Raw genomic sequence first — 16,543 nt, 5'->3', positions numbered from 1 at the left:
ATGGCATTGGAAAACTCGAAAGATAAGCCATATAGCTTTGTTTAATATTACTAAGATATATAACCATTAGTTTGTTTTAACATGGAACCCAAGAGTATGTGACTCTAGCACCCTGAGCAAGATGTTAATATGCCATCATACTAGCTGATAGACAAACATTCCAGGAAGAATAGATGCTTGTTTAACAGGTACAATCAATACTGCTATCTCTAACAGACAAATTTAAAGTTTTTGATACATTTATTTTCTATTAGCAAAACTGAATATGCTACTTCCTGATTCATGGCTGCATAGTCCAGCTAGCTACACCAGTTTGCTCTCATGCAAAAATTAGAAAGAAAAAAAGAACAACAAATAAATCAACACTGATTTCTCTAACACGTACAGTAACTTGCTGATATAACTTTCTCCTAATTGCATTCTCATATGACTGGGCCAACATGTGATGTTACTATTCGATGTGCTATTGGCCGAAGCAAAGGAAGCCTCACCCACGCCTTTTACTAATGCAACTAGCTTAATTGATTTTTCCTACTTAGAAATAGTACTACACTTTGACTTGCTTCAACTCAGCCGGAAGCTTCATACTAGCACAACCAGCAACAAACTAGCACTAGCCAGAACGAATCAGGAGGCCAGCGCAAATTAATCAACAGCCTCAGGTTCACATCATCTAGAGGAATATAAGCCATATCCAAAGGAAAGATCCGATACATCAAGCATGATACTACTTTGTCCATAAGAAGGTCGTACTTACATCAAGCATGAAGCACCAAAATGCTCTGCGAACAAGATCAAATATATCAGGTTGTCTATATCAAACCCAGCAGCTACTGCACGTGCAAAGGCCATAGCCTGCTCTTTACGTAAGATAGTCTTGCGAGTCTCCGGCACTCTGAGAAGTTGAACTCTACAAAACATTGTAAAAACAGAATAATCAGCTTCCAATATCATGAGAAAACATGTATAACTCCCACTGGAATTTTTAAATGCAGTTGCGAATTGTCCTGAAAACTTGTGCACTTAATGATGGTTAGATCCATCTTATAGAATAATCAGCTTCCAATATAAGTTAGGTAAAACAGAACAGAATGTATAAGCACGAATTAAGATAGGCCATGCATCAAACGCAGAAATACTTTTGAGCCGTTCACTGTCATGTACTACTACCTAACTGGCTAACTCAGCAGCTATGACTGATGGTACACCGCACCAAATTCCATAATGAATTCCATAACGAATGATAGATTCTAAAGAAGCAGCACTGCATTTCTAGCTAAGAATAAGCATTGCCTAAGATTTCTTTGTAGAAATGAAGTCAGTAGCATTGTACCTTCCATGGAGGAGTCCGCATTATGGGCTTCTGCCTGGCAAATCGGCCAGAGTAGTGTCATGGCTACCCGAGGAATCACCTAAACACAGCATTGAAGAGGATGGCCAGCGCTGCCTGCACTAGAGTCACCATGTTGCCTGTAATTCCATCAAGACAAATACAATCAGTATCAGGATCAGAGGTTCAGAGCAAGAATAGTGAAGGCGTTTATGCTATAAACGACAAGGAGATGATGCTAACTCTAACAAAGTAGGCATAGAGTAACAAAACAACTCCATTACACTTAAGTTGCTGCTACCTGCATACACTAAATGGAACCAGAAGTATGTCGACTACTAGACATCCATGAAAGATGCCCAGGAGTATTGATTTGAAAACAATCAATCCTCCAATACTAATAAATTTTGGAGTATTAATTCGAAAATGACCTATACTACAGTACAGTGCAGTGCGTAAGAAGGAATGAATCCATTTTCAGTCAACACTAGCTGTAGTACACTGAAGAAATCGACACTGGACAGAGTCAATTAATATGTACAGCTAGCACCCATTTGCATATATTCTGCACTTGAATTCAAACCAATCACTCTATTTCAGAAGATGCATGTACATGCATGCAGCTAGCGGTTTTGTGATGCAGATGCTTTGCAGCTTGGTCATAGCAAATAGTGTTGTGCATTACTGAAACACAGGCTGGAGTTGGGCATAAAGACCGAAACACAAGCCCATTTTCCGGTATTTTTTGGAATAGGTCATTCCTGGTTTCTAGTTTATACGTATGTAGGTGCCATCTCCACTGAAGATGGTTCAAACTACTACTCCAGTACATACTGATAAAACTTGACACAGGCTAGTTCAAACTACATACTAATAAAACTAGATCAAGTTGGTGACAGACATCAGATGCTTCTAAACAAGCAAGGGGCATCACTTCCTACTCCTAAAATGAAGAGAACACACATGTGGCGCTATGATTGATGCAGCAAAAATAAAGCATCGGTGCAGTCTGTTTCATCCTACTGATTGTGCCGCTTGTGAGGCACCAATTTCAATTTGTAGGCACGCTGGTGTTCTGCAGTTTGCGAAAACAGAGGAGGAGGCCGAACAAAGCACCTTTGTTGTCTCCGGCATTGACATTCACGCGAAGCTTCTCGACCAGGTAGACGCGCACCAGCTGAAGGAAATATGCCCTAGAGGCAATAATAAAGTTATTATTTATTTCCTTATTTCATGATAAATGTTTATTATTCATGCTAGAATTGTATTAACCGGAAACATAATACATGTGTGAATACATAGACAAACAGAGTGTCACTAGTATGCCTCTACTTGACTAGCTCGTTAATTAAAGATGGTTATGTTTCCTAACCATAGACAAAGGAGTTGTTATTTGATTAACGGGATCACATCATTAGTTGAATGATCTGATTGACATGACCCATTCCATTAGCTTAGCACCCGATCGTTTAGTATGTTGCTATTGCTTTCTTCATGACTTATACATGTTCCTGTAACTATGAGATTATGCAACTCCCATTTACCGGAGGAACACTTTGGGTACTACCAAACGTCACAACGTAACTGGGTGATTATAAAGGAGTACTATAGGTGTCTCCAAAGGTACATGTTGGGTTGGCGTATTTCGAGATTAGGTTTTGTCACTCCGATTGTCGGAGAGGTATCTCTGGGCCCTCTCGGTAATGCACATCACATAAGCCTTGCAAGCATTGCAACTAATGAGTTAGTTGCGGGATGATGTATTACAGAACGAGTAAAGAGACTTGCCGGTAACGAGATTGAACTAGGTATTGGATACCGACGATCGGATCTCGGGCAAGTAACATACCGATGACAAAGGGAACAACGTATGTTGTTATGCGGTCTGACCGATAAAGATCTTCATAGAATATGTAGGAGCCAATATGGGCATCCAGGTCCCGCTATTGGTTATTGACCGGAGACGTGTCTCGGTCATGTCTACATTGTTCTCGAACCCGTAGGGTCCGCACGCTTAAGGTTAAGATGACAGTTATATTATGAGTTTATGCATTTTGATGTACCAAAGGTTGTTCGGAGTCCCGGATGTGATCACGGACATGACGAGGAGTCTCGAAATGGTCGAGACGTAAAGATTGATATATTGGAAGCCTATGTTTGGATATCGGAAGTGTTCCGGGTGAAATCGGGATTTTACCGGAGTACCGGGAGGTTACCGGAACCCCCCGGGAGCTATATGGGCCTTAGTGGGCTTTAGTGGAAAGGAGAAAGGGGCAGCCCAAGGTGGTTGTGCGCCTCGCCCTTCCCCTAGTCCTATTAGGACTAGGAGAGGTGGCCGGCCCCCCCTCTCTCTTTCCCCCCTCAAGGAGTCCTATTCCAACTAGGATTTGGGGGGGGGGAGGGGGAATCCTACTCCCAGAGGGAGTAGGACTCTCCTGGCGCACCAAGCTTGGCCTGCCAGCCTCCCCCCTCTAGTCCTTTATATACTGAGGCAGAGGCACCCCAGAAACACACAAGTTGATCCACGTGATCTATTCCTTAGCCGTGTGCGGTGCCCCCAGCCACCATATTCCTCGATAATACTGTAGCGGAGTTTAGGCGAAGCCCTGCTGCTGTAGTGCATCAAGATCGTCACCACCCCGTCGTGCTGACGGAACTCTTCCCCGACACTTTGCTGGATCGGAGTCCGGGGATCGTCATCGAGCTGAACGTGTGCTCGAACTCGGAGGTGCCGTAGTTTCGGTGCTTGATCGGTTGGATCGCGAAGACGTACGACTACTTCCTCTACGTTGTGTCAATGCTTCCGCAGTCGGTCTATGTGGGTACGTAGACAACACTCTCCCCTCTCGTTGCTATGCATCACATGATCTTGCGTGTGCGTAGGAATTTTTTTGAAATTACTACGAAACCCAACACCAGCATCCTCCCGTGGCCAGCAGCGGCATGCAGTGCCCCGGATCATCCGTCCTTGGCGGCCTCCACCGCCTCCTTGACGCGGCCCTTCCCGCCGTCCAGCGCGCTCGCGATCACTACAACAAAATCGAGATACTGTGACGAAAATCCTTGTGACAATGGTGAAGGACGTCACCGAAAGGTCTAATGTGTGACGTTTCCATTGGTCGCATCACCGATTACCTCAAATCAGTGACGATAAACGTCACTGCGTTGCCTTGGCCCTTTAGCACACTTGCCTGTCAATTTTTGTGTCGATTTGATATTTTGCATGACGAACTTGCTAGTCACCGAATACTACGAATGTGTGACGATCGTTTTTTTGGCAAGTAATGTCTAGCGGTGGGACCTACCCTAGTTTTTCCAAAAGGCTACTAAGCGGCGCCGGCGCGGCGTGGAGAGGCAGGATGATCATAGGCGAGGCAGGACACATATCAGTTCTGGCTAGTTGTTGCCAGTTCCACGTATGTGCCTCCACTCCCATGTACTCACCTCACGCAGATCCATTTGGCCAACACATCGCATGACATGATACAAAACCCTCGCATAGCACCGGCTGCCACGTCGCACCTCCGTCTCTCCCTTAGACATCCGCTTTTCCTCCGCAGGCATCACAATTGCTCGTCGGCGACCGCGACAACGTCGCTGGTCCCCAATTGGCCACCATGTACAACCTTCAACCTGTATTTTACAATTCTCCAAAAATTCCTGTGAAAGTACCACATCACAATGTTTATGTAAAATTTACATTTTTAAATAATCATTTGCTACTTTTTCGAATTAAATAAATTACATGATATTAAAATGGAAATTAAATTCTGAAAATAAAACATCCGCCCCCAAGAAAAAATTCCCTCCACCCAAACACACTTTCCAGTCCACTTCTCTAATTTTTCCCCCGCTTCCATCCTATGTCCCCACTCGTCAAAGACCCAGCCAAATTCCCTTCCCTTCCAATTCACCCGCGGAGGGACACCGCTAAAGCCACAACCCACCCCGCATTTTCTTCGTAGATAGATTCATCTGGCTCTCTTCTTCCCCAGATTGCAACGACCGGCGACGACACTTTGGGGGATGTCGCCTGCGCCCAGGCGGCGCTCGGATCCAGCGCAACAACTTGCCCCGCGAGCACCCCCTCTTCTCCCTGGATTGCAGCTGCCGCCGATGGGAGATTGGAGCAGGCCGCCCCACCGGCCGAGCTGGGATCCACCGCACCGACCATCCCCGTGAGAACCCGGCCCTCTTGTCCCCCCGATTGAAGCGACCAGCGACGTCTCTCTTGTTAATTTCCTCATTCTGCCCTCCTCATCTTGCCAGCCCCTAGTGTTCAAAGAATAGGGTTCATGCATAACACTCCTCATCCTGCCCATCTCGCTAATTAGGATTTTACAAAGTTTGTAATCTGCAATGATTAGGGTTCATTATATTAAGTTCATATTGTACATTCTGATATGTTATTTAACTTAATTGCGGATGCACCATATTTTCATGGATGTTATTGAGGGTCGCACAAGAGAAATCGGAGTCCATTTGCAAATCAAAATTAGGCCCTATCTATGAAAAAGAAAAATCTTTTTTTTGCAGTCAATGTAGTTTTTCGACAAAAGATTACACCGGTTGACTACACAGGTTCAGAAAAGACCAGTAAATAGTAATTGAGAGAGAGGGGCAGATATAAAGCGCCTAGAGGAATTGATGCATTGTGATTAGAGAGAGATATACAGGGGTTGGGTTGGGTTGGCAAAAATTATTTTCATTAGTTCTTTACTTCTAGTATGTAATGCTTCATTTAAAGCTTTGATTAAAAAAGAATTGGGGGCCCTCCGGTTCTGGAGGCCCTGTTTGGCTTTGCAACAGTGAAAAATATGCGTATATATATAGCATAGTGCATTCTGGTTTTGCAACAGATCCTCAAAAGCATCATACATCAATGTCTTGGCCATCTCAAATTTTCTAGAAGTATTGCATAGGTACAGAGAAGATCAATTCCAGGATTCAGTATAATGGAACACGAAATGGCTTATATTTAGTACAATGGTATATTTTATTTGGATGTCTAGTGCAACTGCCAGGCTCCACACATTGGTTTCATACAAGTCCTAAATTGTGTTTTTGTAAGATTCAGGTATCTACCAAAAGACATCTTTGGTAGTTTTATTAAGTTGTACTTCAGATTTGGACTTGAAACTTCAATTTTCAGATTGAAGGAAGCCATCGCACTGCCGAGCTTGGATCCACCGCATTAACCCGCCTCGACCACCCGGCTCTCTTCTCCACTGCGATGTGTGACATCTCTTGGTGATATACTCATCCTACCCTCCTCATCTCTCCACCACTTGATGTTCAATGGTTCGGGTTCATGCATACTACTCCTCATCCTACCCTTTTATGTAATTCGGATTTGCCACAACTTGCTATGGTAAAAAGCCTGAACCTCCTGCCAATTAAGTTTAGTTGATATCCTATTGATAGGTGTGTGTAAAGCTGCACTAGTGAACATGGTTTTGCATTTGTTATAGCCTGCTATTGTAAAAAAGGCCTAAACCTGAATATATGCTACAGCGGTACAGTTAGCAGTTCTGCAAAAGTTCAGTTAGCTATCAGATGCATGGCCTTAGCTAAGATATTTCTTTTGCAGCCATGTGCTTGTATGGCTACTCTCGCATATAAAAGAAAATTATATGTTAACCATCTGATTGTTGTACCCTGCTGTAATGACAAAAACTAGATCCTCTTGGTTGCTGAATAGTGAATGGTGTCATAATCAGATGAACATAAACACATTAACTAAAGTATGCAGCATATAAAAGGAGAACTAAGTAGAAGCAGGAAGCAGCACATCCTTGCATCCCTGTATCTACATGTCCGAATAAACTAGCTTTTGGATGCAACTACTTTATCTATGCTAAAACCTGAAACTTATGGTTCTGCTGCCCCATAAATAGTCCTTCACTAGCATGGTTTTTGAGTCGCTCGCCTAGTCGTGGAGTAGTCGATGAGTCAAAAAATGTCGACTCAACTTAGGTCGACTCGAGTCGCGAGTCGCGACTAGCCGCAACTGCAGGCTCGGCTTTTTCACGACTCGAAAACCATGTTCACTAGTGCTTTTTAAAACTGAATAAAGACTAAGACTGCACTTGATTTTGACTCGTTACAGAGATGTATAACCCTACACCAGTGTGCTTTTCTCTCCACTACTACATAAAAGAGAACTAAACTTAATATTTGCCATGCCTCTCCTAATTTATTAGCTACCCATGATGTTAAGCGACTGAAGCCCACAAGCATTTTCAGTACGCATAGAACTTGATAAAAGCAGATACATTGTAAACTTCAGTTTTTGACTATATTATGACATACTAAACTGGGTAAATCAAGTTGCTTCTACTTTACAAACATACAGCGCCATCCATTGAGCCTTAATTTTGGAAGAGTATAGTAAAGTTTCTGGTTTTCCCAACTATGCCGGCAGCTACAGTAATCATATTTTTTGCTTTTTTGTTCTGAACATTCTGGTCTTGCTTTTCATGGCTTGCTGTCTATTTCTCCCTGACTGTGTCCCAGCTTTTCCAGCTTCGGTTATTAAACTAATGCCACCAAGCAAGAGCATGTGAAGAGACACAGAGGAAGCAACAAGAAGAATTGGAAGATGTGAAGAAGAGCCAGCAAGAGAAGAATGAAGCACAACAAAAGAATCAATAGGAGACGGATAACCTCATTGGTTTTCTCGTAAGGGCTCAAGCAAGTCAGTAAGCAACTCAGCAGTCCTAGTCCAAACCAGAAGGTGCATGAAGACCATCCTTTTGTGATGGAAATAATTATTGAATCATACATTGCAATCATCATGACAACACATGTGGTTTTTAGTTACCTAAATATTGCTTTTCAACTTGCCTATTGTCGTGTCAAACTCGTGAGTTGGTGTTATTTTTTACTATCATGCGTGTTTAGAGGGCAATTTGGCAGAGATGATTGAATATATAGTATGATTTGTCTTCCATTTATTTTATGATGCGATTTGGATCTTAACTTTTTTATGTAATATGATGTGAATTAAATACTTACTATGAGAATCATTTGAAGTATAGTGTATTTGATAATTCATCGTAGTTTAAATCTAAAATAACTTAAATATATTTTGATGGCATCATCTTCATGATGCTAGTAGTGGGATAGTCTGCTCGAGCATTGACGTGGCATGAAGTCAGTGACATTGCTTCGCCATTGAATATGGTACAATATGGCATATTACCTCGTAACGTGTGACATTACTCTCCCGTCATAGAAATAACAAGTTGTTGACGTTCTAGAGAATGTCACCGAGGGTCCCATTTTCGGTGACGTTGTTTTGCACGCGCCGTCACTAGGAGTAATCTGTGACGGGGATTCCGTGACGATCCTTGTGACGCCCATAAATCGTCACATAGGGGTAATTTGTGACGTTATTAGCTATTCGATGACATTTTTTGTCTTGTCATAGTAGGCCCGATCTCTTGTAGTGGATGCCCGACGGGAAAAAAAATTGCGCCCAAATCAGGATCGAGCACAAACAAACACCGAAGCGGAAAACCAACATGGGGAGAGGGAGGCGCGGGCGTACTCTTGAAGCGGCCGAGGTCGCCGTCGGCCGCCGCCTTGTGGAGCCGGCGCTGCTGCTGGCCTGCAGCTGCAGGGGGAGGAAAGGGGACGGGGTTAGGGCCAGTGCGGGGTAGGAGGCTGGGTCGGGGGGAGGGGGTGCTTACCGGAGGTGGGTAGGATTTTGGAGGCCGTCCACCTATTGGCCGCCCTCTGGACGCTAGCGCCGCCGCCCTCCGTGCCGAAGCCGGCGGCCCCGGCGACAGCGACAGCCTCCTCCTCCTGGACGTGGCCGTCGTCTGCGTCGAGCGACGGGTGCGGGCGCTTCTGCGCGGGCATTCCGGCCGCCTGGCTGCCCTCCCCGCTCCTTGGCGCAGCGCTCGTCGCGGGGGAGAGGACGGTCGGGCGCGTGCGGGCGGGCGGCGGAGTGAGAGGGAGGAGGCAGGAGGTGGGTGGAGGCGGCTCGAGTCGAGGGGGAGGCGGATCGAGACGGATCTGGGGAGTGCATGGGGGAGGCGATGGACGGCGGGGAGCTCCGTCGGAGGGAGGTGGCGGCCGCGATCTGGAAGGGAGGAGGTGGAGGCTGCGATCTGGAAGGGACGAGCATGAATTCGACCGCGACCGTGGGAGAGAAGGGGAGAGAGGGGTTGTCGGCGATCGGGGTTGGGGGAGAGGACGGAGGACGGCGGCGGCTGGGTGGTTGGGGATCCAGAGATTGAGACGTAGGGTTGGGGGGTGGCGGCTGTGGGACGAGAGGGGGAGAGTGGATCGGGGAAGTTAGGGTTTGGGTGAGAGGATGAGGGGGTGAGGGCTGCCGTTGGATCCACAAGCATCCAACGGTGGTTGAGGCATAATACGCGTGATATGCGTATGGACCAATCAGAGCGCACCAAACAATTTGCAGATTTTTTGACCATATAAATTGGTCATGATTGATTACATACAAATTTTTCATTTCATTTTTCAATGCTCAAAATGAGTTTTTTCATGAAAGACCTATCAAATATTTGTTCAAATGATGCCATATTTTGCACAAGTTTACATCTTAGATTGGCAAACAACATTGACAAAGGGAGTATTTATTTCTTTTGCATGAAAAAACAATTTTCCATTTTTTGAGTGCTCAAAATAAGTTTTTTTGTAAAGAACCTACCAAATATTTTTAGTAAAATTTTACCAAATCAATTTTCTAAAATACTAGGCCATATTTAATGCACAATTGACCAAATGGTTAGGTGTTAAAAGTTTTGATCCACCTCTGGTAAAAAGACAAATTTCCGCCGTTTCAGGAGGAAACGGGTCAAATTTGAACTGCAGTTGCCTCATAGTTTGCTATTTATTTTTCCAAAAATCATTTCTAGGTACATAAGTATCTATTTAATCAGAGAAACATCAAAAGTTTTCCAAGATTCAACCACTAGCTAGGAACGGTCAAGCCCGCCGTTTTGACCGCATTTTGAAACGGGCATAAAAATTCAAAAAAATCAAAAAATTGGAAAACCTTCGCATTGTGTCATTATATGTGACCAAGTTTTCAGGAAAAATAATAAACTTGTAATACGGTAATTATTTTAAAAAAGTGTTCTCAGAAATGAGCTATCATATGTGAAGATTCATGGATTTCAGGCCAAACGCTCAATCTTATGGCCACATTCATGGCATAGTTTGTTCAAATGATCTCATATTGTGCACAAGGGTGCATATTGGAATTCCAAACAATGTTTTCTAAGGAAGTTTTCATTTTCTTTGGACGAAAAAACCATTTTCCATTTTCTGAGTGCCTGAAATGAGTTTTTTTTGTGAAGGACCTACCATATATTTGTTGCAAAACTGGACCTAATCAATTTTATAAAATATTAGGACATATTTAATGCACAATTGACAAAATGGTTGGGTGCCAAAAGTTTTGATCCACCTCTGGTGAAAAAGACAAATTCCCGCCGATTCAGTAGGAAGCGGGTCAAATTTGAACTGCAGCTGCCTCATTGTTTGCTATTTATTTTTTCCAAAAATCATTTCTAGGTAAATAAGTATCTATTTAATCGGAAATACATGGTTTGATGGCGAGACATCGAGGTTTGGACGGTGGCCGAGGGCCCCAACTCTAGAGCGCGTAAGCTCGCATGCCCGCCGCGTGGTCACCGCGTGACCGTGGCGTTGCCATGTCTTCTGGGCGGCCTAGGCATGTCTAGTGGGTTGGGCACTCCCCAGGTAGGTGCTAGGAAGAAAATCACAACATAAGATTCTCACAGGGAGACCGATCGATGCTGAAACATGAATAAGCAGCCAAGTGTTTGATTTGCGGTACGGGAAATGCACATGGCTAATGGGCGTGAGGTTTGGCTAAGGATGATCAGTTACTAAGAAGACCGTCTTCACAAATTTTCACCTCAAAAGGAGGAGCCTAGGTGGTACTTGCTTTACAAAGTACCACACTGGACATAAATACGAATGTTGAAGCTGGGCTCAAAATAATGAATGGATTGAGTTGGCATTTGGTGGAGGATGGTTATTTGGGCATAGGAAAGCACTGTAGAAAATGGATACCATTTGGACATGCCAAAGTGGTACTTCCTTCACAATTCTCTTCTATGGACAGAAACTTGGGAAAACTAGTGAGAGAGATTGGATGAATGAAATGAGCTAAAAATTGGTGTAGGTAAGTTACATAGGTATGGTCATGCGCTGGTAAATTTTCAGATCATTTGGGTAAGCCTAGCTAGTACTTACTTCACAAAGCTTCTCTCGAGGTAGAAACTTTGAAAATTTCCTGAGAAAGATTTACTAGGAAAATTGAGCTGAATATTATCATGTGGCAATGATTTGGGTACGGAAGAGTGCCCGAAAAGTTTGAGGGTAATAGGAGGGGTCTAGATAACACTTGCTTTGCAACGTGCCAATTTGGTCATAAAATATAGATTGAACCTGGGTTCACATAGATGATTTGACTGAGCTGCAATTTGGACGAGGGTGATAATTTGGGCATATGAAGGAACTGTATAAATTTCATGTCATTTTGATATATAAAAAAGGTACTTCCTTCACAATGCTTCTAGGTGGTCAAAAACTTTGGAAATTTGCCGAGGAAGATTTGCTAGGCAACTGGAGCTGAATTTTGTCATGCGGTAATGATTTGGATAGGAAAGAGTGCCCAAAAATTCCGAGGGCAATCAAGAATATATAAATAGCACTTCCTTCATAAAGTGCTGTCGTGAACAGAATAGGAAGATGAATATTGTTGAATTAGTTTTGAACTAGGCAAGGAAGGATTTTTACATATTTGATGAATATATGACACAAAGAATTTATGAGATTTTTTTGGGAATTTTGGGAATGCCAGAAATATAGGTTGCTTCACAACCTAGGGCAAAAACTGCCACATGGACATGACACATAGGCAAAACTGATGAGGTGGCGCCTAGTCATAGCAACCCACCACAATTTACAAGGTTATGACCATCTATATTGGTCATGATCAGCTAGAAATAAGGCAGCAGACTAGTGCTATCTGCTTTATGACCATTTCGTGTAAGGAAATTACGACCTTTCTGACCAAAATGGTCGTTATAGTTTAGGTTTTGGAGCCCCCAAACAACTTTTGACCAATTGGTCTGAAATGGTCATAGATCTATGACCAATTCTTACAGGGTCACTAACAGAAGGTCACAAGTTGACATATTTCTTGTAGTGGCTCTAGCAGTCGAAACGAAAGTAAATACAGCAACATGTTTTATATCATGAAATGCACCGAGTTGAACCAATACATGTCTACCGGAAAAAGAGTGAGTTATTATTACACGACAGAAACAGAAGATGAGCAGAAGAAGCTAGCTAAACAACACACGGATGCATCAGCATCAGCAAACCATGCCTAGCTACCTTACTGAGGGTCAGCTAAGCTAACAACGTACTTCTACATCAAAGACAAACACAACATGGTCCATCACCATCAGTACCTAGCGGCGCGCGGCTCGATCCACCGATCATCTCGATCAATCTCTGGTGCCGGTGGGGGAGAAGCAGCCGCAGAGGAAGTCCCACATGCCCTTCTTCACCCCGTTGTGGTCAGGCATCCTTCTTCTTCTCCGCTGAAACGCACGACTTAAATCGACGGCAACAAGCTGGCTGCTGGCTTCGACTGGGTAAGGGGCGGAAGGAGCTGTGGGTTTGGTGCCCCTCCAACCCAACGCTCCTGTATTTATACTAGTAGCAGAAAGAAACTGGCGTCTCCATCGGCGTCTCATGACAGGAGCAGCAAGTGAAAGCGCATGCGAGACCACGGAAAGGCTCGCGCGGCGACTTGACAGCGTGTAGAAAAGGGTCCTCGCTAGCAGTTCAACGGGGGCGAGGAGACGACGACTTTAGCTTGAGTCCAAGTTGAAGTGTGAACTCATGCTCAGTGTCCAGTGGGACTGTGCCAGTGTGAGCAGCCACTTGAGTCTACTCTGAGTGAATCTCAAAGTCGTTCTGACTTGTAACCTTAATTAGCTTTATGCCCTTCCATGGATGGATTGCCTGCAGCAAGCTTTTATAGATAGATAAAACAGTTTGGTGGTAGTAACATTTATTCTCCTTTTGCATGGTACGCGTATACTGGGACTCGCGTCTCAACTCTCAAGTACGCGTCGTGAATCTTCGAGTTAACTACTCGATCGTGTCACAAGAAAATGGAAAGCCACAAGAAAATGGAAACACACACACACACACACACACACACACACACACACACACACACACGCACGCACGCACGCACGCACGCACACACACACACAAGAAGAGCTCAGCCTAGACCATGTCACTGGGCTTAGTTGCGCTTGTCATAGAATTTTATGTGCAGGATACTTGCTAAATCATAGAATGTTCAGTGAAGTATACTTGCTAAATCTTTATGGTAGAAAAAAACCCTCCTTATAATGCAAGTACAACCTGCACTGCACGCACTAGCTACTTTCTTGTCCCCGGTGCTTGACCAGTGACCAGCGTTAGAAGTGAAAAACTAATAGTAGAAAATGACTACTTTTCGATGTCTTGGGATGACCTGACTTTTTCTTTTGAGAATTCTGACGCTTTTGACCGTGTGACGCTGTCAGTCAATGTTAGTGTATGACCTTAAGGGCATGTACAATGATGGCATATGGATACATATGCCCCATGATAAAAAGTAATTTAAGGCATCTACATTAATTTTTTCTCTCCAATGCAAGCTATCACTAGTGGGTCTCATTAAGAAATAGAAAATAAAGACTCTAGTACACATGCATCTCTACTTTTCACTCCAACCTTTTCAGCTTTTGTCACCGGACCACACTTTTTCTCTTCAAGCATCCGCCTCCTGGAAAGGATCCCGCTTCCCTGTCCGAACCTACTTTACGTCATATCCGATCCTACATGGCATGTGAGGCATCACCCTGAGACCACGCATTGGCCATGCCCTAAGAGACCTGATGCCTTCAATATCCGACCATTCAACGATTTGTCGGTCGGGCCACAGTCAGTTGGAACGGTTGGACGGAGACTGACTACACTTGTCTCTAGCTGTCCACTGAGAGCTAGCTGAGCTCCCTTGACTGAAGCATGTAGAGAGCGTTTACACTTAGGACAAAATTACTGTTATGACCTAACGAGCTAATAAAATCATGATTTGACATTTCGAAAAAAATTAATTCTGACCTTTTTGGGAGACGCCAACATCCCTGGCGTCTGGGTTCCGAAGCAGACACCAGGTACCATGGCGTCTGGCCCCTGGCCCGTACTGCCCGATTGCCCGTTGACCTACTGACGTGGCAAAGGGGCCAGACGCCAAGGACCATGGCGTCTGGCCCTGGCAGGTTAACACCACGCGCGGGCCCAGCCCACCCACAGGGGCGAATCTACTTACTGGGTTGTGGGGGCGAATGCCCCCACTCGTTTTTTGGGCCCTTTTATACTAGGCCCAATATGTCCAATGTTGCCCCCGCTCAGCTCAAGGTGTTTGCCCCCTCTACTCTTAGTTTTATGTCATATATTTCAAGCCCACGTCCATGTATAGGAAATAATAGCTAGCCCAGCAGCCCAGCTAAATAGAATACGAGCAGGCTGCTGCCCAATTCGCTGGAAACGCACATCGCCTTCGGGAAATCAGGAGATCACGAGTTCGCCGCCTGCCGCCTTGACTGATTGACGCATCGAAGCCGCCGACGCTTGTAGTCCACGGCTGTACGCGGCACCTACACTACACGACCCCACTCCGGCGGCCATCCTCGATTCACAGTTTCGCACGGTGCACGTCGTTTGGGTCCGGCCGTTCTGCACCGGCAGGAAAGAATCTGTGGACGCTGTCGCGCTGATCAATCAAGGTAAGCCCTAGGTTCAGTTTTCTTGGCCTTTTCCTTCTAATTTCTATATATTTATTTTGTTTAGTAGTAAATGTATCAAATATCCTGTGTACATATATAGATTGTAAATTTGTAATGTATGAATTGATAATTAGGTTGACTTAACCTTGCTAAATGCCTAAATCTACTAATTTTGTATGAACACGTTTGAAGTCGTTGGAGTAGAATAAAGCCTATGGTGATATTTCACCTTCTGGTATTATGATTTATTTACTGTTTAACTATTTGGCATTGACAGGAAAGCTAATGGAGAGATTTTTTGCAAAGTCGACGACTGGTAGTATGCCTGAAATAGTTGATCTGGACAAGCTTACTCGGGATCCATCTAAAAGGAAGAGGCTTACAGATTTTAATGTCAATCAGCATGAGGAGATTAGGAGAAATTACCTGGCATTGGGGGGCATATCAACCTTGTCCCTCCAAGTTTAAACCGAGATGGATTGGTAAGAGTAAGTGGTATTTTAATCCCGAATGGTATGATCTGCATCGTAATTGGCTAGAGTACAGTGAGGTAGAGGACGAGGCATATTGCTTGTACTGATATTTGTTTAGGGACAACATTAAAGGTAACAAACCTGGCCATGATGCATTTGTGGTTGATGGCTTTGTCAACTGGAAGAAGGCAATAGAGAGTTTTGCAACTCATGTGGGCGATCGTGATAGTTTTCATAACAAGGCACTAAAGAAATGTGAGGATCTAATGAGAACAGAACAATCAATTCCTGTAGCCTTGTATAAACAGACCGACCTTGAGAAGAATGAGCATCTTATCCGGTTAAATGCTGCAATTGATGTATGCAGATACTTGTTGCATCAAGGACAACCTTTTCGTGGCCATGATGAGTCAAAAGAGTCTACAAATAAAGGTAACTACAGGGAGCTGATGGATTATACAATTATGCACAATGATGTTATACCCAAAACATTCAAAAATGCTCCACTTAATAATCAGTTACTATCTTCAACAATTCAGAAGGATATTACTGAGTGCTTTGCAGAAGAAGTATTGAGTTGTATTTTGAAGGAGCTTGACAATGGCGTGTTCAGCTTATTAGTTGATGAATGTCGTGATGTTTCCGACAAATAGCAAATGGCAGTGGTTCTACGCTATGTAGATACATGTGGGCTATCAAATGAGAGGTTTGTTGGTGTTCTTCACGTGGAGGAAACAACATTTGCTTATCTCAAGTCTAAAATTGATTTTATAATTGCAAAGCTTGGCTTGAGTCTACAACAAGTGAGAGGACAAGGTTATGACGGGGACAGTAATATGGCAGGTGAGTTTAATGGTTTGCAAGCCAAGATTATGAGG

The 16,543-nt window shown here is 44.0% G+C and overlaps 1 long non-coding RNA gene across 1 annotated transcript; it reads left to right on the top strand.

The window, feature by feature from the left end:
- Positions 1-5,203: 5,203 nt before the first annotated feature.
- On the top strand, positions 5,204-8,311 carry LOC123128513 (uncharacterized). Its single transcript, XR_006463165.1, has 2 exons — positions 5,204-5,508; positions 6,483-8,311. It is a non-coding gene; the product is annotated as an uncharacterized lncRNA (long non-coding RNA).
- The last annotated feature ends 8,232 nt before the right edge of the window (positions 8,312-16,543 follow it).

The sequence above is a fragment of the Triticum aestivum genome, chromosome 6A, assembly GCF_018294505.1.
Source record: "Triticum aestivum cultivar Chinese Spring chromosome 6A, IWGSC CS RefSeq v2.1, whole genome shotgun sequence".
NCBI classification, from domain to species: Eukaryota; Viridiplantae; Streptophyta; class Magnoliopsida; order Poales; family Poaceae; genus Triticum; species Triticum aestivum.
This window is presented reverse-complemented; position numbering and strand designations above follow the sequence as displayed.